This window comes from Natrix helvetica (genome assembly GCF_964273705.1).
Source record: "Natrix helvetica genome assembly, chromosome: 1".
NCBI lineage: Eukaryota > Metazoa > Chordata > Lepidosauria > Squamata > Natricidae > Natrix > Natrix helvetica.
The window spans coordinates 268,764,237-268,785,651 of NC_138548.1; the positions used below are offsets into that span (position 1 = coordinate 268,764,237).

At 36.7% G+C, this 21,415-nt stretch overlaps 1 long non-coding RNA gene across 1 annotated transcript in view; it reads left to right on the plus strand.

Moving 5' to 3' along the window:
• LOC309383237 overlaps positions 1-21,415 on the plus strand; it is a 34,355-nt gene that overhangs the window by 5,592 nt on the left and 7,348 nt on the right. The window contains exon 3 of the long non-coding RNA XR_014173802.1: positions 21,301-21,339. This is a non-coding gene — a long non-coding RNA (uncharacterized lncRNA). The remainder of the gene's footprint in view (positions 1-21,300; positions 21,340-21,415) is intronic.

Below are 21,415 nucleotides of genomic sequence, written 5' to 3' on the forward strand. Positions count from 1 at the left end.
TTCTTTTGCCATGTTTCCATGACACATCTTCATTTCATCCCAAGCCCATGAGTGGTACAGGCTCAATTTGTCCTTAATAAAACCAGTATCTTTTCTTTTCTCTTACAATGTCCGAACTGTGCAAAATCTATTAATTACCCTGACCTTGGATAGAAGTTATACGACTGGCAAAAAGCTGAGACAGTAAAAGGAGGATGGCGAATGCAATAGGGACATTATTTTTTTTATGCCAGTGTAATTTTCTACTGATGTAAGGGGATTCACTAGTCCTATAATTCAGTAGTGGGCCTTAGGATGGAATGGAACAATTGACCACAGTCACATTGCTTAACCCACGTCACCCCAGGGGGCCCTGTCGTAGCTGACCTATCTTTCTCAGCCCTCTGCCAGCACTCTGGTCCTCCCCCCCCCGCCCCTGATTTGCACAGGGACGTTAGAGAGATTATATCTTCATGCAAGATATAAAGGAGAGCCTTGATAGGCTTGAGGTGGCATCTTCACCCAAGACCCAAAACAGAATAAAGGGATTTTTGTTGTTGGCAAGGCCCTGGTAGTGGGGAAAGTCTGACCTTAAGGAAGTAATAGAGTTCAGTTGAGCAATTCCAGGAAAAAAAATCAAGTAATGTTGAACAAATTACAGTAAATCCAACCCATTCCTCTCTTTTCACTCTCCCTTGATGGGAGAGGAAGTTTGAATTAAAAGTGGAAGAATCGAGAGAGCTAGAGGAAGACAAGCTCTAGGAAGGATACTTAGGAGGAAATCTGATAATGGCTGAACACCACAATTGTGCTCTATATGCCTGTAAATATTTGTCAATATACTGTATTTTTCAGACTAAGACGCTCTGGACTATAAGATGCACCTAGCTTTTGGGGAGGAAAACAAGGGAAAAAATCTGCCTCTGCTTCCCAGCATCAATTTGGTATTCATCTGGCACTTTCACTGCTGCCCGCTTGCCGCTGCCAGTGCGCCACCACCACTGCAGCCTGCAGCCCATTCGCCACTGCTGTGTGCCGTGGCCAGCTCACTGCTGGTTCATCGCCGCCCATTCCCTACTGCCTGTTCAGTGGCAGCAGCCATTCGGCACGGCCCATTCGCCGCCACCACCTGATCGCCACTGCCGCTATGGCCCATTCTACAATAGCTGATTGGCATCACACCAAGTCCCCTCCCCTGCTGTATTGTACAATATTAGCTGTATAAGACACACAGACTTTTCCATCCACTTTTTTCGGTGTGTGTGTGTGTGTGTAGTGGATCTTATACTCTGAAAAATGCGGTATTTATTACTGTAAATATTGAAAAGGCATAAACGCATCCAATGTCTTATCTGACTGTGTAAGTTGTCTTCCTTGCAAATCATAATATATTTCCAATTCAAATTAAACCCAGTTACCCTGTGACAATCTACTCGCTATATATTTTCTTTGCTATTCATGTACTTGTTTGTTCACTTCATTTTCTGTGTAAAACACATCTTAGTGTTCATGGCATTACATCACAATTTCTCACTGCAGTCATTTAGGTTCTAAGTCAACAACACAGCATTGTCTGTGTATAAAAGTACACGTAAATTCAAGAATCAAGATCAGCAAACCTCTAATGTCATTGCAAGTATTCTTTATATTTTGTTGTAAGTATATTTAAGCAGATATGATACAATTTGTCTTAGTCCCTGGTCAATGTTGAGCCATTCACTAAGAAGTCCTCTGATTCTCACACAAGCTTTCCTTCATATTCTTGATATGATGGAAAGATTAATAACAGCTTTAGTGATCACTCTTAAACTCATGCAAAATATTCCATAATACGGGTCTATTTATTTGCCAATGCTTGTTTGATGAACACACTGTAAACCTCACATTCATAGAATTTTTAATGCCACAAAGAGCAAAAAATCTAATCTATATAAAAAATCTGCCTGTACATTTCAGATTTTCCTTATCGTCCTGCCCAACACCTTTCCAGGCATGCATAACAAACACGTATAATCTTAATATTTCCTTGTTGTCTTTGTTTTTTTCCCCTTATACATATTATATGATACTTTTCTGTTGTCTTAAAGCAACTTTTGTAAGACATTCTGTTTTTTTTACACTCACATTCCATTTATTCTGTGAATTGAGACTGGAAAAAAATCAAAAGGCTAATATTATTCCCAATCAGACTATGATTAAACTCTGAAGTTTCCAAAGTGGTAAATTAAGGAAAAGGATAATAGATGCTTAAAGTGTGCCTGTTTTTGTAGAAAAAAGTAAAATGAATAAACAGGAGTCTGCAGTTTATTTTCTATAGTGCTGTGTCAGGCTTTAATGTCTACATTTCTATTTTCTCTGGTCAAATTACAAAACACTGTACTGTATATACATTCGTGCTTTTATTTGCATTTCTGACTGTGCCAAAATTGACACCAAATTGTCTCTGAAATGTTTTTCTTTTAATGGGTAATGCTAGTTTCAAAGTGTCCAACCAGCCTCTTTTATTTGGGAAAAGAATTACTTATTTCCAGCAGAGGAGTTTCATCTCATAACTGGAACATTGGGTTTTCTCCTGCAATTTTCTTTTTAAGTCGCTATTTTCTATTGATTTGAATAGTTTTTAAAGTTTATTTCCTTTGCTAGTGCTCATTTACATTTTAATATTTAAAGTTATTGTAAATAAATACATTTTAAATGTTGAACAATTAAAACCCTAATTTTAATTTTAAAAATTGCATTTCCAACTGTAAAAGTAGGGCTTTTGTAGTTTATGAGCCATGGTGGCGCAGTGGTTAGAGTGCAGTACTACAGGCTATTTCTGTTGCCTGCTGGCTGCCTGCAATGTGGCAGTTCAAATCTCACCAGGCTCAATGTTGACTTAGCCTTCCATCCTTCCAAGATCGGTAAAATGAGGACCCAGATTGTTGGGGGTGCTTAGAAAGAGCTGTAAAGGACTGCGAAGCGGTATATAAGTCTAAGTGATATTGCTATTTCCTGCCCCCTAAAATGAACAATAAATAGTTAGTAAGCAGTGTGTGGCATTTAGAGATGTAGGCTGGAATGGAGCAATCCCCTTCTCCAGGCATGCCCTCTCTATGTGGAGAGAAACATCATTGGGTTCAGTTGAAAATTATATGGCAGCATTATCACTTTGTTGTACACAGTATGGGCTGTGAAGAACGATCTTCCTTGTTGGGAGAATAATGCTTGTTAGAGGAAATTTGTTATCCAAATCATTTTATTATTTATTTATTAATCCATTTTATATGCCGCACCCTCTCCACCAAGGGACTCGGGGCGGCGTACAATTTACTACATAACAAATAAATAACAAGGAGGAGATATACAAAAAGCATTATACAACATATAATAAATAAATAATCAATTAATTAAAAACAGCAAAAAGCAATTAAAAAACAATTAAAACACCCAAAGTCAAACCTAATTTAAAATTTTATCCAGAGGGATTAGAATAGCTATAATTCAGGCCAGGCCGGCTAGTCGGAACAGGTGGGTCTTGAGTTTCGTGCGGAAGGAGCGGAGATCGGTTGTTGTCCTGATGTCGGGGGGGAGGTCATTCCAGAGGGCTGGGCCCATCACAGAGAAATCATGTTTAATTAAAATTGTGTGTGTGTTTCTAACCTGAAAAATAAACTAGAGCTCTCTATTCTCCAATAGCCAATTGTGGTAAATCAGTGGAGGGTATAGAATCTCATATTTTCTTGCATCATAATTAATTTGTAAAGGTAATGGATAAATAATATTCCTCAAAAACTAACTTCCTATATTGTTTTCATGATGAAAAATTGCCCTATTTTAATTTATAATTAAAGGCCAAGAGATCCACTAATACAAAATGGAACAAAACTGAAACTAATGCTGTTTTAAATGTGGATTTAAAAATGACAAGCTACAAGACTGATATGGAAAAAAAGATATGCTGGATATAGAGAAGAGCACAATGACTCAGCTATTAAAAATTTGGGTTCAAGATCCAGAGAGTTGTATGACAAAGCAATCTCCCATTCCTGCCCCATCTCCTGTCCATCTAACAGTTCCAAAGCATGCAAAATTGAGATTAAATAAATATGTACCACTTCAGTGGGAAGGTAACAGTGTTCCGTGTGCTGTGGTGTATAGTCATGTTGGCCATACCCTGTTTCCCCCAAAATAAGACCTCCCTGGATAATAAGACCAATTGGGCTTTTGCGCGCATGCACTAAAATAAGCCCTCCCTGAAAATATTGCAACACAGCAGCACCCATGAGGTAACCACACTTGCCTACTCCTGCATCTCAAACATAATAAGACCTTCCTGAAAATAAGCCAAGTGCTTATTTCAGGGGTCAAAAGAGAAAAAGGACCCTGTCTTATTTTTGAGGAAACATGGTATGATCATGGAAATGTCTTCTGAAAAACACTGGCTCCCTCAGCTAAGAAATACCCTCTAGAGCGGGGATGTCAAACTCGATTTCATTGAAGACTGCATCAAGGTTGTGTTTGACCTTGGGTGCCAGGGTGGGTGTGGCCAGCTCTACGTCACTTGTGTGCCCAAGCACTTTGCCAGCGAAAACAGACTCCGGAGCTCTGTTTTTGGCTGCAATGGCTTCCTGCAACCCTCTGCCAGCTGTTTGTAAGGTGGTCTCCCGAGCTCCGTTTTCATTGGCAAAGGCACTGTGGGCTGGTCCTTTGATGTTTCCAGGGTGACCCCGCAGATCTAAGCATCCCGTGGGTCGAGTTCAGCCCACAGACCTTCACTTTGACACCCCTACTCTAGAGTCATTTGAATTTATGTAAGAGATGTGTTAAACTTTTGATGTATTGTCTGAAAAGAGGCAAATTTATTTATATAAATTTTATAGATAAGAGATGAGAGTCTTACTATAAGATAACTTTTGTTGTAGTTTCAGAGAAATTACTCATATCATTTGTATTTCTGGTGAAAAGGGGAAGTGATTTCTTCATACTTCTTTTTTTCATTTCAAAATGTTTGTCTTTCTATATTTTTCTTTTAATCTTTTCTCTCCATTGTTTTTTTTATATTTTTCTTAGTTTGTATTAGTTGTTTTTACTTCTTTAAACTTCAATAAAAACACATTAAAAAGTAGCTTTATGCATCTCTATGCTGCCATCCAGTAGTTGTCTGGATTTTTGCAGCTGGTATCTGGTCCCCCTAATGTTACATTTTACATAATATTGATGCTTACATTAGTAGATCTAATTTTAAATTGGTAAAAAGTAAATCAGAAGTAATTGAACTATTCTATGAAGAATAGCATAATTAATAAGTCAGCAAACTAAATTAGCATGAATGCTTTTACAGAGCACATATGTAAAAATGGAACCACTCGGCTGAGAAAAAAACGGGAATGGCACAGGGAAAAAGAGAACTGACTGCTCAGTGTAAACTAAAAATTAAAAAATGATAGATGAAAGCTATATGTAATGATCATAAATTTTGCAGAAAGAGGAAATGACAGCTTGAAAATGTTTCAGTTGCCTGAAGTGTGAATGATCAATTGCAGTCCCCTTGGGAATCTTCCTTCTGAAGGCACACAGCAGTCTTAAAGAGTTTTTCCACCCTAGACTTCCCAGGATTCTGCCTCTGTAAGCATTCTAATCCCATAGATAACATTTCTCTTTCCATTCTGCCTCCTGTATCCAAAAAAATATTCTTCCAATAAGTAAGTTGTTCAGTGATCCAGAATTTTCAAACTTCCCCTTTCTTTAGCAGTGGTTCTTCTGCAAGGTTCAACTAGTTCATTTTCTAATAGATACTGATCCTCCAACTTGCTTCGCAGCTTTGCAAATGCTCATCTTCATTTCTACCCTTGACTGAGTTTTTTCATCTTGCTATCTATAGTCTTTTGTTCTATTCATATTGCTTTAGATCAATATGGATTGTCCCCACCCAGCCATCTCCTTCCAAAGTTCAATTGTACAGTACAGTACCAAGCCACTTTCCATTTCCATTTATTGCTGCTCTTACCTAGCCTTCTTGTTCTCATCACAAAGGCCTTGTTCAAGTTAATAGTAGACAGCAGAAAGATTGTAAGCATGCAGAGGGGCAGGACCAGTGGTGGGTTCCCCTCGCTATTGCTACCGGTACGCTGCACCCGGGGCCGGGCGTCCTGGTCATGCATTCACACTCCACCACCCCTGCGACACCCAGCTGCTTGTCGAAGGTCATGCTGGCACTTCACTCTATGTACGCATGCGCAAATGGCCAGTAGCTTCAAAAACAGGTATGGAACGCGGGTGGGACCAAACAGCCACCATACTGGTATGGTGACTGCTGCTCCCGGCTACTATTGGTATGGCTATACTGGGCTGTACTAGTTGGAACCCACCACTGGGCAGGACCTTCCCATTCTCTCCTCTCCCCCCCATTAAGGAAACTGTGCAACCATAGACTCATTTGTTATTTACTAAATATTTTTCAAAGGACCATCTTACAAACAGTCACTTGTACATATACAATCTCATCCTCCGTTGAGAGCAGGGAGAAATATCGGTGGCAGGAAGAGTTTTAAACTTTAATGGGAACCATCCTACTAGGCCAGGTGAAACATACTGAGATCCTACCCAAGATTTTAATTGTTTCTAAGGCCTTTGCTTTCTCAAGCTGTTAGAGTTGGGTTGGGTAGTGCTTGAAAATATTAATACCTTGGTGTTTGTTTCTCAAATCTATATTGTTCGCCTGCTCGTGGCTAAATTGCTTTATAGGTCATTTGCTTTATCCTTCTGATTAAAGCAACAATTATAACACATTTCTTTGGATCGTTCATAAAGTTCCAGTAAGATAAGACAATTGCAGAATAAAATTCTAAAAATTCTCAATTTTTTCAAGTAAGTTTAATCCAATTAATTCAGTATTCTTGATACTCTACTCTTCTAGTGATATTTAGAACTAAGTAATAGATGTAGGGTATATTGATTAAAATGTTCTTCCAACAACTTGCTTTTTTCATGGATTTAGTTGCTGTGGCCCAAATGAGTGGTAATTCAGGTGAAATCCAAGATACTGAAAACTCTAATACATTTGTGGTTTGGAAAGGGTCTTTGGTCCTATGCTGACAACATTAAATAGATTGAGTCTTAAAGGCATAGACTTAAAATGTAATAAGTTTCTTACAAGGATAAATCATAATGATCTCCAGATAATTTGAATATCAGATACAGACAGAAAGAAAGAAAGCTGAGACTCTTATTTGAATTAAATGCTCTTAGTGCAGAGTGTAGAGATCCTATTCTTGAAGATTTTCTCAAAATGAATTGGGTTGGAGCAGTGTTGCATCTCACTAATAATCAATTGTCCAACTTTTAGGGTTGGTGTGCCAGAGACATTGTACATTGTTCAAAACTGCAATTTCAATTTAAGAAATAAATTGTGTTTGGTCTGCAGCAAAAGTTTGTACTTTTAAGTTTTTTAAAAATGTGTATATAGAATCAAGGAGGGATAGGACCATGATGCTGAATATACCTGGATCAATGGAATAACAAAGCAGTCTTTATCAACATATATTTCATTTATTTTCCTGCATTCAGTGCACAAAATGATGTTATGCTTGAAACACCCAACAATTCTTTCTCTTAATGAATTGGTTGGCTAGTTTCCCTAACACAGTGCCTTCCAGGTGTGTAACTATTATTCCAAGAAATTTCCAATAGCCTAACAAACAAGCTGGAATTGCTGGGAGTTATAATCTCAACACATCTGAAAGTTACCAAGTTGAGAAAGATGTATAGATAATCCTAATAGTTAATTCTGCAAAAAGTGGGTGTTGGCTTTATGAAGTGTGGAAACTACTGTATCAGCAAGAACTAAATAACAGGATGTAATTGTATACCATGACTTGGTTTTGCTGGGAATTTTATTTGTTTGTTTATTTATTAAATTTCTATGTCGCCCATCTTACTGCTTCAGCAATCTGAGTGACTGGAAATTGGCATTGTAAACAACATTAAAAGTCCCCTTGGCTGTACCAGTATAATATGATCTATTGGCTTAGATTGGAATTGCTAAAACATGCTTAGTCATATATCCTATTTGTTCAGGCTTATGTAGCAAAGAGGCACAATGGGTTACATCTGAGTGCTATTAGGTAGGACAATATGCTGTGAAAAAAAAATTATGAATTGAATTTTTTTTATTATTTTGGGTTGTGTATGCCAACTGATTTTCAACCTGGTGTGAACCTGAGATTAAGAATGCTATATTTGCAGGAGGTCAGTGCAACAGTAATTTACAACTGGAGCACCCAAGACTCTGGGCAAGAGTCCAAATATGCCCTGAGTTCATGATAAGAAAATACAACCTGAGCAAGAAACTCTTGGCTTGGTTCAGGGTACAGTCAGATCTGTGGACTCTACCTATTTGTGTGAACTTCTTATGCAATATTGCTTAGAAAATATGCATTTGGAGATGAGGAAATAGGAATATGTACATAAGGGACTTTTTAGAAGGGTTGAAATTAAATGCTGTAAAAGCTTAAGGGTGCTTTGGGTCATGTTTCTTGAAGGATATTTTTTCATCCAAAGAGCTTGTATTGTATTTACTGGGCTTACTGGTTATTTCAGTTCTGAATGCATCTGACTCCCCTACAGTATGGAACAGGAGGCCTGGTAGTTCCCCAATTTGGCATCTTTAGCTATGTTAGGACTGCAACTCCCAGAATTTCCAGCCAGTATGTGTTATCATTTGGAGCGTACCAGGTAAAAGAACACTGCCATAGCCACTATACAAGGAAATGTCACTTGCAACCACATTCTACAAAGCACTACATTTTGCATCAATACATTTTAATATAACGTATTTTGGAAAATTATGGAAACTTCATAGAAGTTTTCCCTTGAGGTCTTCTGTGGCCGCTATTCGGCCCACTCCCTTTTATAGGTCCTTTTTAAAAATAAATAAATAAATAGCCATTTCATTTAGAAAGCAATGAGAAATAGCTTATATTTTAAGCTAAAAAATAATTAAAGGTGAACTGAGCATTTCCACAGCAAACATCTTCAAATCTCTTAATTTTATGCTAACCTTCACCCAAACTTATTTTCATCACCAGAGGCTGACTTAATGTGCAGGAATTATACATCCAAGGCTCTGGTATCTTTCAGTTTATGTTCAAGTGAACAATAAAACTGTAAGAATCATTTCTAACTATTCAAGCAAATTTTCATGGCCCCATTTGATATAAACTCTTACTTCTAATAAGGTTGGCAAAATAGAATTTAAGAAAATGCTTCAATAGTTTTATGCAAAGGTTTATTTTTAGCTGTTTATGTAAGTTGTTCTGTAGTCTGTAATTCTTTTTAGTCCATACATATCAAAACACAGGAGAGAAAAAAACTAAACGCAAATCTTTAAATAGTTGCACAGATCTCAGGACTTTGGAAAGAACTGGAGGTGAATAAGGGAGGTACAGTTCAACATAGCTTGAAATCTCAGGTTGAAGAATATTGGGTTGACTCAGGATATGAATTCTATTTTAGCAGAAGAAGGGTGGGAAGATCACAGCTCTTTTTGATAGAACAATTCTGAGGTGCATTGGAGCCACAAATGAAGCATTGTAGAAGCTACAGGCAGATAAAGAGAGTTAGATGTCTTATTGATTCTCTTGTGTACTTTTTGTAAATTGAGGTAGTACTATAAAGTACCATCATCATTTTTGCACACTAGCATTCAAAACTGATTATTTCTGGAGTAGCAGGAATGTTTTTGAAGGAAGCCTAGACATTATTAGAAACACTGGAACTATTTGCTATTTAGCATCAGCCTAGTGGGTTAAATTTCAAAATCAAGGTAGCAAGTACTGATTTCAATATATTTGTCAAAGTTTTTGCTATCAACTAGGTCCCGGAAATGACCCCTTCAAGAAGAATTTGACTGCACTTAACCACACTTGGGAATAGACTGTAGTTCTTATCAAGTCTCCTAAAGCATTCCTCATAAGCTTTTTCTAGTTTTGGGAGCTAGGCAAATGACCCTGTATTTCCCCCCCTTACTTTAAGAGTCAGAAATGAGGGGAAATTGCTATGGGTATTTTTCACTCATTCGCACATTCCCAGTCAGTCCTTACATCCAGCTCAGAGTAGGCATAAATGAAACCACTCATTTCAGCTGGCAAAAAACATATAGCTTGATACTTAATTAAACATCATCGGCTTTAAAACAGCAAATTAAATTTAACAGCAAATTTAATTAAACAAATATAGCTTGATGTTTAATTAAACATCAGACATCAAAACAGATAGCTGGGAACAAACTGAAGAAAAAGCAGGGAGAGAGATATAAAAAGCAGGCAAGAATTTTTATATCTATATTGTTGTATATATATTGTATGCATTCTCTCTCCCCTCCTCCCTCTTTCCATCACCCTCTCTCCCCCCCTCTCTGAATAGAGATGAAAAGTAAGAGATCAGGTTACTCTTCCTTTATTCTGCATCATGACAAAACTATTTTGTGAAATGGAATGTTGAATTCAACAAGAAAAACTTTAGGAAAAGACCAAAGGCCACTGAAATAAAACACAATCACATTGTCTCATGAACATGCATATACCCCAATAATGTCAGCACATAAGCAAGTTTTTGATAATAATACAATACAATAGCAGAGTTGGAAGGGACCTTGGAGGTCTTCTAGTCCAACCCCCTGCCTAGGCAGGAAACCCTATACCGTTTCGGACAAATGGCTATCCAGCATCTTCTTAAAGACTTCCAGTGTTGGGGCATTCACAACTTCTGGAGGCAAGCTGTTCCACTGATTAATTGTTCTAACTGTCAGGAAATTTCTCCTTAGTTCTAAGTTGCTTCTCTCCTTGATTAATTTCCACCCATTGCTTCTTGTTCTACCCTCAGGTGCCTTGGGGAATAGTTTCACTTCCTCTTCTTTGTGGCAACCCCTGAGATATTGGAACACTGCTATCATGTCTCCCCTAGTCCTTCTTTCTATTAAACTAGACATATCCAGTTCCTGCAACCGTTCTTCATATGTTTTAGTCTCCAATCCCCTAATCATCTTTGTTGCTCTTCTCTGCACTCTTTCTAGAGTCTCCACATCTTTTCTACATCGTGGTGACCAAAACTGAATGCAGTATTCCAAGTGTGGCCTTACCAAGGCATTATAAAGTGGTATTAACACTTCACGTGATCTTGATTCTATCCCTCTGTTGATGCAGCCTAGAACTGTGTTGGCTTTTTGGGCAGCTGCTGCACACTGCTGGCTCATATTTAAATGGTTGTCCACTAGGACTCCAAGATCCATTTCAAAGTTACTGCTGTTGAGCAAGGTACCACCTATACTGTACCTGTGCATTTCGTTTTTGTTGCCTAAATGTAGAACCTTACTCTTTTCACCATTGAATTTCATTTTGTTAGATAGAGCCCAATGTTCAAGTTTGTCAAGATCCTTCTGTATCTTTAGCCTATCTTCTGGAGTGTTGGCTATTCCTGCCAGCTTGGCGTCATCTGCAAATTTGATTAGTTCCCCATTTATTCCCTCATCCAAATCATTGATGAAGATGTTGAAGAGTACTGGGCCTAAAACAGAGCCTTGGGGTACTCCACTGCATACCTCCCTCCATGTAGATTCAGTTCCATTGGGGACTACACGTTGAGTGCGGTTGGTCAGCCAGTTATGAATCCATCTGGTGGTGATGCTGTCCAACCCACATTCTTCTACTTTATCTAGTAGTAGGTTATGGTCTACCTTATCAAATGCCTTAATGAAGTTCAAGTAGACTATATCGACGGCATTCCTCTGGTCCACTAATTTTGTCACTTTGTCAAAGAATGCAATAAGATTAGTCTGGCATGATCTGTTTTTGACAAACCCATGTTGGCTTTTGGCTATTACTTTGTTTGCTTCTAGGTGTTCGCTAATTCGTTGCTTGATTATCTTTTCCAGAATCTTTCCTGGTATTGAGGTCAGGCTGATAGGTCTGTAGTTTCCTGGATCTGTTTTTTCCCCCTTTTTTGAAGATGGGAACCACATCAGCTCTTTTCCAGTCCTCTGGTAGTTCGATCTCTGAAAGATATAGTTCAGTATAACAGTATCAGGATTTTTAAAAAATCAAAACCTGTTAACTCACAAGAAAAGTCAACAAGCAATGATGGAACAGGATCTGATGGTGACTTTGCAATTTACAAGTTTGCATCTCTTCATTGCTTCCCTTTCTGCATTGTCTCCATCTCTGTCTTTTCTGTCACATACATGCTGTGCTATTCATAGGAAATTAGGCTACCAGGATAATAGATTGATAGATTGTGTGTCATCGAATTGTTTTTGACTTTTAGTAATCTTCTAGATAGATTTTGTTTTTCATAATATCATATGGCTGGGAGGGACCTTGGAGATCTTCCAGTCCAAACCCCTGACTAAGGCAAGAGTCCACACACCATCTCAAACAAACGGTTGTCCATGAATGAAGGTGAATACACATGTCCCAGGATAATGTTGCAGGATCTGGGTTGGTTATGGGAACCAGAGGTTTTGTTTTCCAAATTTTCGGACTTGTACTGGAGCCCTTCCTCAGGGAATTTCTGTCTAGCAGAGTGTATGTTTTTGAGCTATTCTGTGTGCGGTATTTATATGGTGCCTGGTCATGTGTGGCTTTTTAGTAGTTAATTGGGCTGCTGATGACTGGCTATTAAGTTGTTGGCTATTTTTGCCTTGTGCAGCCAAGCCCTCTCCTCCTAAGTATTTGATAAACTGGACAAATGATTGTCCAGTCTTTTCGTGAAACCTGCAGTGGAGGGAGCCAAGCTGTCCTGCTTGCTTGATAGTTCTCACCTTATTTACAGGTCAAATCCTCCTCTTATGTGCTTTTACCCATGCCTTCTTGTTCTACCCTCAAGTGCTATTGAGAATTCTCTAACCTGTAGCAGACCTTCCAGTATTGGAAGACTGTTATCATGTATCCCCTCAGTCTTCTCTTCGCTAAAAATACATAGTTCCCTTCATAAGATTAAGCCACAAACTCCTCCTATCCTCTTTGTTGCTTCTCCTTGCACTCGTTCTAGGACCTCAGCATCTTTTTTGTATTGTGGCAGAACTGGAAACAGTATTCCAGGGGTGAAATTCAGCAAGTTCTGACAGGTTCTGGAGAACCGGTAGCAGAAATTTTGAGTAGTTTGGAGAAACAGCAAATGCCACCTCTGGCTGGCTCCAGAGTGAGGTGGGAATGGAGATTTTGCAATATCCTTCTCCTGCCACACCCACCAAGCCACGCCCATAGAACCAGTAGTAAAAAAAATTGAATTTCACCACTGCGGTATTCTCAATGTGATTTCACCAGTGTAATATAGAGCAGCACTATCATGTCCTTTGATTTCGACATTAGCCCACTGTTGATACAGTCTAGGACTACATTTTTAGATTTTTTGGGGCAGCTGCAGCACATTGCTAACTCATACTAAACAGTGGTGGAATGCAGACTGGATTCCCAGAAGGGAGGCAAGAGGCAGCACAATCTGGAACATTTGATCAATAGGAAGAGCGTTAAAATAGCTATTCCCAAAATATATCTGTAGTTATGCAAATAGTTGCTTCAATTTGGCAAGTTTCTGTTTACAGATGAAGAAAAGTAAAGGAAACTATTCTTGATTAACTTCATGTGTTATTCTTTGTTCCTGGGATTGAAAATTCCACTAGGACACATTGGTACATTTTATGTATTCATTTATTGCATCTACATGTATGCCTTTCTTGTCTCTGAAGTAGTGATTTTCTTTAAAGTTGTCGTTACTACAACCTGCCTATGAATGAGAATCTCCACTCCAAGGATTTCTAGGGTGCTGCCACAAGTGGACTTGAATCTGGAATACTTTTATTACTTACGCTACAACATTCATGTATCATAATCAAATATTTGCTGTTTTAAAGTCAGTGCTTCAGATTACAAATTTAGGACAACGAGACATAAAAATGCAAACTAAGAAACCATTCTGACCTGCGTTTCCACATAAAAAGTGATTTGCCTTGTACCATGAAACAATAAACAGTAAAAAAACAACCCCTGCATAATATGTTATATGAGGACAATGAGCTCACCTCATGGTTGTTCTCTATTCTTATCTCCCACTCTAAGTAAATAGCAAAAGGGAAGCGAAGCAGATAATTTGCAATGGATGTTTTATTCAGTAGCCGCTCTGTAAAAAGGCATTCCCTCTGAATGTAAAGTGGTGCCACTGTATTAAAATTCCTGCGGGAATTTTACCTGTCTCTTGAGAGCTTGGCTATTGTTCTATCTATCAATACCAATTAGCTTTCTTATAGATTGTGATCAATCCACATAGGATTTCTTTTCAAATAAAGACTACAGCTTTACATGAACTGAGCAATATTATAGAATGCCTTGTTGTGAAGCTCAATAAGAAATGGATGTAGTTGAAAATAGCATGCTAAATCAAGGACTATACTGAAAGCTAGAATAGAAATGCTCCCCTATGTTTGATTAATATTTCTTCCTACAAAGAATAAGAAAAGTGGGTAGGATTGCTGGCTCATTAAAAAATACCACTGCTTTTATACTGTAGGATAGGATAGCGGTATTTGGCCTGTTGCACTTCAGTGATCAAATAGGCTAGTGAACTCATGCAACATATAAACTGTGAAATTAACATTGAAAATTGGGAGACTTTCCCATTTCCTTCTGATATCTTTTAATATGGAAATATACTGCATACTCATACATTTTGGGGAACATATAGACATTAGAAGCAGCTGGCTTATGAACACTGTGTCATAAAAGAAGTAATCAAATTAACCTATTAGGCAAAATAAATATCTAGGACTCATTTAATTTCCATATTTCCATATTGTTCGATTAATGACAGCTAAGTCTATTGCCACGAAGAGGGTGACCTGAACTATTAATCACCACTGGCTCATAGGAATAATTTTTTTCTCTTTTCAGACTAAGATCTAGCCAACAGTCTATTAGAAAAAACAACCTGTACATCTATAGTTAACACTAAGCAATCCTGTTATTTGCAAGAAGACATCTGTTATGGGAAGCATTTTGGAGGCTTAGTTTTCTTCATCTGTTCTAGCTTGCTTGCATCTGATCTTAGCAAGCTGATCTTATTTTCCAGCTGATCTTACATTTTTGTGATACATTGTTTGCTTTTCTCTTCTTTTGTTGATTTTGCATCTAAGATATTCAGTTATAGCTGCCACTGTACTGTACATTAGTTGTTTTGTTTCGTTCAGTGAACTGATGCTTATATTTGATATTACAGTATTGGCATCTCTTACTACTTATCCAACTGTTTCTTTGGAACTCGCGTACAGTGGAGGCAACCGTAAATGGTAGTTTTTGTGCTGTTCTAGATGTCCAGTTATTTTTTTGTTTCAGTTCATCTTTTTTAGTTACAGTTTAGTTTTATTGTTTCTCGGGAGAAGGCAGAGGGGAAGGTGCCTGGTTTGGGAATAAAAGTGATAAAAGAGCTATGCTGGTTTTCTCTACTGCCAACTCCCCATCGTCTGCCCCTACATTTGATTTTTTTTTTTTTTGCCCTGGGTAGATCTTTGCAGTTCTTTGAATCCTTTATTTTGTATTATAAAATTGACATTTATCTGCTAGCCTCTGTTCTTTTTTTAAAAAAATATTTTGAATGTTCTTCTTTCCAGAACTGGCGCATTCTTTTCAGGTAGCCTCTTTGCATTAAATGGGTTTGTAATAAGAGATCATTATTTCTTTATTTTCAATATTATTATTGGAAAGCACAGCTGTAACTTCTTTAGATGGTGTTGGCCTTTATACACATCAAGTTCTTCCCAAGAACATAGGATGTCATAATGTATCAATGTGGTATATATGTGGATCCAAGCAGTGGTGTCTTTTGTAATTAACAGATGGAAATATTGCTAATGTGCAGATTTTCCAATATTTTTTGGTATGCCATTCAGTCAGTATAAGCCTCGGGACCAGCATGACTAGTTTATTCCATAATGTTTCATCTTTGATTTTCAGATCTTGATAGTTTGTGATCTTCTCCAATTCCTTATGTTCTATTGTACTATTTCCTGTTATTGTTACATCAATTATCTACACTTTTTATTTAAGCACAATAAAATCTGGTATTATAAGCCAAGACTTTATCAGTTTGTATTCAGAAATCCTATATTTTAACCTGCTCATTTTTTACTACTTTTTATAGAAATTGACCATATAATGCTTTTCCTTGCCAGCATTTTTGCTCGTTTTTATTACATTATTTCAAAATTCACTTATTATTTCCTGTATATTTTGTGTTTCAATTTTGCAATGCTTGTTCTTGGCTGTCTTTATTTAATCAGCCAATGCATGCTTTTGTTTTTCAATAGTTTAAGTAAACGCCTGCTTCCATTTCTGAGAACACTTAAAGGCCCAAGGAATTTATTGATTCCTGCATTTGGATCTTGTTCCTTCTATTTATTTATTTCTTTTGTAACATGAACTTTGCCTTTTCAGCAGTTGCCTATTGGGCTGATGCATTTTTGGGCTTTTGGCCTATTGGGCTGATGCATTTTTATTGCATCTTGCTATGCAACCCCCCACATCCCTTTCTTGCTGAGATAATTATAAATGTGTATTTGATAATGGTTACTGGAAGGAAGCAAGAATGTGACTTGTACTACATAATGGTTATTATAAATGTATTTGAAAAATACATTGTATTTTTTGTAATTGTAATTGTGAATTACTGCAATGTTATTTATTATACAATTTGCTGTAAGTTACTTAAATCAGATGACATAAAATAGTAATTATAAATAAAGCCATAGTTTAGTCAGAGTGAGCAGATCTGAATTTTAAAAATGCAAATGGCGTTTACATGATCATAGTGATGATATGGATTTTTGCATCCTGCTAGCCTTACCTTAGGTAAGTAAATCAAACGTAAACCATGGTTTCGAGTTATGGCTAAGACTCTAAACCAATATTCAAGTCATGATCTGTTTTCATATACTACCTTTGGCCTAATGTCAATATGGCTTAGTATGATGTGCACTTGTCTGGTGGGCTTGGTGAACTTCAGCAGTGAAATTTCCATTCTGAATTGGAATCTATCCCTATTTTATCCATTCTGAATGTGTTTGTATTTTTTCTTAGAATGTAAATCCATCTCTATGCTTGGGACCCAGTGTCTTTAAAAGTCTGATGATCCAAGTGAATCCTCCTATGTCGTAATTCTTATCCTGTCTCATAATTCTTCTCTCTAAATCTTGAAGCCCTCGGGCCTGCAACTAAAACACTTTTATTAAATGATTTGAAAGGTGTTGTTTTAATTAAATCAAATATGTAGTTTCTAGTTGACAGATGATCCATCTTACCTGTTCCTATGACTCATCTTGGATTTCCATTGAGGACAATCAGTGGAGGAATGGTTATAGAGAAATTCAAATATTCTGTTTTTTTTTTCTTTTATAAGGTTGATAAAAGATTTGAAGCCTGCCAGGGGCAGGAGAAGAAAGCTACAGATATGTTCAGCTAGCAAAGAAACTAATTGGTTACATAAGTTAAAAAGAGTTTGTCTCCTTGAACTGGAAATGCAATTAATTGTCCCAACTTCCAGCTTACTTCCTACTAACCCAACTATATTCCCCATTAATTGGCCAGTCTTTTTCTTTTGGTAAGAAAAGAAGGTTTTGTTTGTGATTCTATTCCAGAATAGATCACAATAGATCACAACTCTGCTGATAATAGAATACCTTATGCCACCAGGCTTGAAATTTTGGACTTAGAGAACCTAGAGCTACACCGATTAAGGTCTGACCTAAGCGTAGTACACAAAATTATCTGCTACAACGTCCTACCTGTCAATGACTACTTTGGCTTCAACCGCAATAATACACGGGCAAACAATAGATACAAACTCAAGGTAAACCCCTCCAAACTCGATTGCAGAAAATATGATTTCAGCAATGGAGTGGTCTATGCCTGGAATGCACTAACTGACTCTGTTGTTATATCCTCAAACCCCCATAATGTTAAGGTCCACGCTAGTGGACTGCAGCCCTTTCCTAAGAGGGTGTGCATAAGCGCACCAGCGTGCCTACCATCCCTGTCCTATTATCCCCATTTATTTGTACCCATTTCCTGTGTCCATGTCCATGTTTATACTTATACCCGTTATCTCGTACATGTTTGACAAACTAACTAACTAAATAAATAAATAAAATAGATCAAACTAATTGCAATAAGTTCTAAACATTTCTCAGCCCTCTTATACTTTGCATTCTGTAATTATTCATCTTCCATGTCTTTGTCTTTTTGTTGGTCAGCCAATCAGTGTTCATTCAATTAAGTTCTCAGAAAATACCCTTGAGGTCTACACTCCCCCCCCCCCGTCCAGACTATTGAAGAGTTTCCCATCCAAAATGGAAGGTCTTGATTCTTACTGATCCTTTTGTTATAGCACATTTTGAGCCCACTCTCAAATAATGCATTTTTTATACTTACTGTATATTCTGAAGCCTATAAATAATCTTGATTTTTTTTTAAGTCTGGAAACTCAGCAGGTTTATGGATTTCAAGTGATCCTAGCTGCATCTGGTAACCATCCAACCTATCATCCTGATTAGCACTACAGCTGCTTCAGGTAGTACCTAATTTAAAGTCCCAGGGCCGGAAGCCTCTGATTCTTTAATTGTACTATTTCATATGCTGTTTTGAATAAAGAATGAATGACTAAATTAGTATTTGCCTGTGAGAGGATGGTATCAATTCCCTTGGTACAATCTCTCTAAGCTTTATTGAAAAATTATTATCTCTACATTAAGATTCTAGCAATATCTAAGTCAGTATATAGCAAAAAATAATAATAATTACGTATTTCCTGGCTTATGTGCAACCAAACATACCCAGGGTTGATTAAAATGTATTGTAGATTAAGTTGTGATGCCCAGTCTCATGAATAGTTATCTTTGTGGAAAAGTCTACAAAAAAAATAGGTGGGAAGATATTCTGTCAAAGCTTGGACAAAGTCTGAATTATCCATTAGTGTGCAATTGTTATTTTAATGATTTTCAACCACTATAAATACATTTTTCTTTGTCTGGTACACATCAGTGGCAATAAAATCAACCTAACTATGCTTTCATTTCTAAATATGCATCAAACAGGATAGTTGCCACAAACTACCCTGAGATGCTGTCTTTTTTTGTTGTTGAAATTAAAACATCCTAAACATTTAATTTAAAAAATACTTTTAACCATCAATTCATATTATTTGTGGTATAAAGAGTTGGAATATCTCATAAGTGTTAAGTTTGATTATTTGGAATTGTGGCTGAAGTTAATCCATTAAAATATTTTATTCTGAAACGACAGAATCCCTCAGAAAGTATGGATTGTAGAAGTTCTTTGTTGGCAATGTAAAAACATGAGTGTACATTAAAACATATGATTTGGTCATGTCTGCTTTTGATTTCTTTTTGAAAGAATATTTAATACACATAAATAAATGTTTGGATAAATGTTTTCATGTTAAAGATAACCATATTGATTTGAATTATATTTCAAATTTGTGAAATATGAATAATTTTGAGGAATTTTGGTTATATCCATTGTAGAGAACGACCCAGAGAATTATATTGAGAGATTTGAAAAGTACTGCTAACCTGGGTAGCAAATACTGGATTTAGGAAATTTTATGTATAACTTGATACATTATTATAGTTAAATATGTGACATATTTTAATGATATTTATATCATTTTATTTTTTTCTGTGTAATTTAATTTTTGTTCTGTTTTTGTTCATTTTGGTGCTAACAATTTTGTAATTAATTTGTTGGATATTATTATTTTCTTTTCACCTGTTTATGTATAATGTTCTTCCTGTATTTCTTTTTTAAAACATTATAATGGAAATTATTTTTATAAAGTACATGAACCTCCAGCACAAAAAGAAAGATACACACTCAGCTTCCAGTAATGCAACTACTGAGTTCAACACATTGAATCTATATGCAATTTTTATTATTTTATAAAGGACTTTATTCTCTGTATGCAGCACTATGATTAAATCCAAAGCTTGACTAGGTTTTTAAGAGTGTTGTTGGAAAGTTACTCCAAAGTCTCAAATCTGGCATAACATTTAGTCATATAGAGGGGCTTGTATGCTAGTTATTCCATTCTTCTCTTTTATAACATATACATGTTATACAAAAAAACAATACATTTGCACACATTCTCCCCACTAATATTAGTTACTTCTTCACTCAAGAGTTCCTTCTGGATGTGGATAAATCAACTCACTGAACTCTTTAGCCAACATGGCTATTAATCAGAAATATGGAAAACAATTTCCATATATTTGGAGGGCATGGAAATAGAAGCTGGCTGTATTAAGCAGAGTTTGCTTAATTGGATTTACTAAAGCAACACATCTCATTCTCTCTCTCTGTATTAGGTAAAGTTCAGTATTCTTTATGGGTGCCATTTTCCAACTTGAAATCTGACATCCGCCACAAATATTTTACAGACATATCTGATGTCTCAGATATAACACTGGCCCTAGATGCCCCCCTCCTCTCTCAGGTTTTAAAGAATTTTCTAAAACCAAGGACCTTCATATCATCAAGCAGTTTGTATGTATGTCTTGGTATATTTCTTCCTCCACCCTTTAGAAGAACCATAGTGTTTTTATTGTTTGCATAATGAGCAACATTTCAGAAACAATAGGAAACATCCCTATATCAGAAGATACAGTAATAGTATTTTCCAATCATCTATCACTCTACATGTATATTTATATGTATCTATGTATCTACGTATGCATGTATGTATAGATAGGTGGGTAGGTAGGTAAGTAGGTAGATATAAAGCCATTTGGGGAAGGAAAAGTGGGCATGAGGGTGAGTGAAAATAGACATCATATTGTCTATCTAACTTTTTTTAAAAAAACATGGATTCCAATTGTTGGAAAAAAGTAATGAATTAAAGATTGCATCTTGTGCTAGTGTGATGAGGAAAAAAAAGAGTTAAAACTGGTTGTGTGTTACCTCAGATTCTTGATTGCTCCAGAGAAAACAGTGGGGAGGATTTATAACTAGATTCCTCGTGGATATATAGGCACACCCAAGTGATTTAAAGGCACATACAAGGGTATCATCAAGTTTTCCTGTGGAGATAGTACTCCCTCATTGTAGTATCTGCAATGTAGGGTCAGCTGGAAAGTATCATTCCATGCAGTCTAAAGTAATGTATTATGGAGAAATGATGTCATTTTTCCATAAGGGTTTTAAAGTTTTTACTCTGTGCATTCTGGTATTAGGTACCTGAAAGAACCTTTCTTCAAACTTGTCACTTCTCTCCTTTGTGACCTAGAATCAACATGCAGCATGTTCCAGGAACAGATGCCTTGAGGTTTGTTTGTCAATATTTTACCAAGTTTCTATGGTATGAAGAACATTTTTGCATATTTCCAGTAAGAGTAATAATC